Source organism: Alligator sinensis, unplaced genomic scaffold (genome assembly GCF_000455745.1).
Source record: "Alligator sinensis unplaced genomic scaffold, ASM45574v1 scaffold875_1, whole genome shotgun sequence".
Taxonomy (NCBI): Eukaryota; Metazoa; Chordata; order Crocodylia; family Alligatoridae; genus Alligator; species Alligator sinensis.
This window is the reverse complement of record NW_005843460.1, coordinates 59,249-59,654: the sequence shown is the minus strand read 5'-3', so window position 1 is coordinate 59,654 and position 406 is coordinate 59,249. Positions and strand designations below refer to the sequence as shown.

Here is a 406-nt window from a genome sequence, read left to right as displayed (position 1 = left end):
GAGCAGCAGCCACACCCAGAGCAGCTGCAGCACAGGGTGGTGGGTGGCTGCAGCGGTCACCATACGCGAGCTTCCCCCCCCACCCCATCCGAATCCGGCCAGACAACCAGAAATTCCAGTTAATAGAATTTGCGGTTACTTAAATAGCAGATAACAAGGATTTTACTGTACTAACCTACAACCATGAACAACGCGTGCCCCCAATGGCTGCGGGGGCATGGCGACAGCCTGTAGGCAGCAATGGCGATGGCAGTGGTGTGGGCGTGGCGGTGGCAAGTGGGGAGCTCCTGCAGGTGGCCACGGGAGTGTCAGTGGTGGGGGGCAGTGCCAAGCGCCAACTGGCGATTGGTGACCACCCACAGACGCCGCTGGCAGTGGCGGGCGGGGGGGGGCCCCACGACAACGC

The 406-nt window shown here is 62.1% G+C and overlaps 1 protein-coding gene across 1 annotated transcript in view; it reads left to right on the top strand.

Moving 5' to 3' along the window:
* LOC102370943 (cytochrome P450 2K6-like) overlaps positions 1-406 on the top strand; it is a 17,670-nt gene that overhangs the window by 6,365 nt on the left and 10,899 nt on the right. The gene's annotated exons all lie outside the window — the stretch shown is intronic.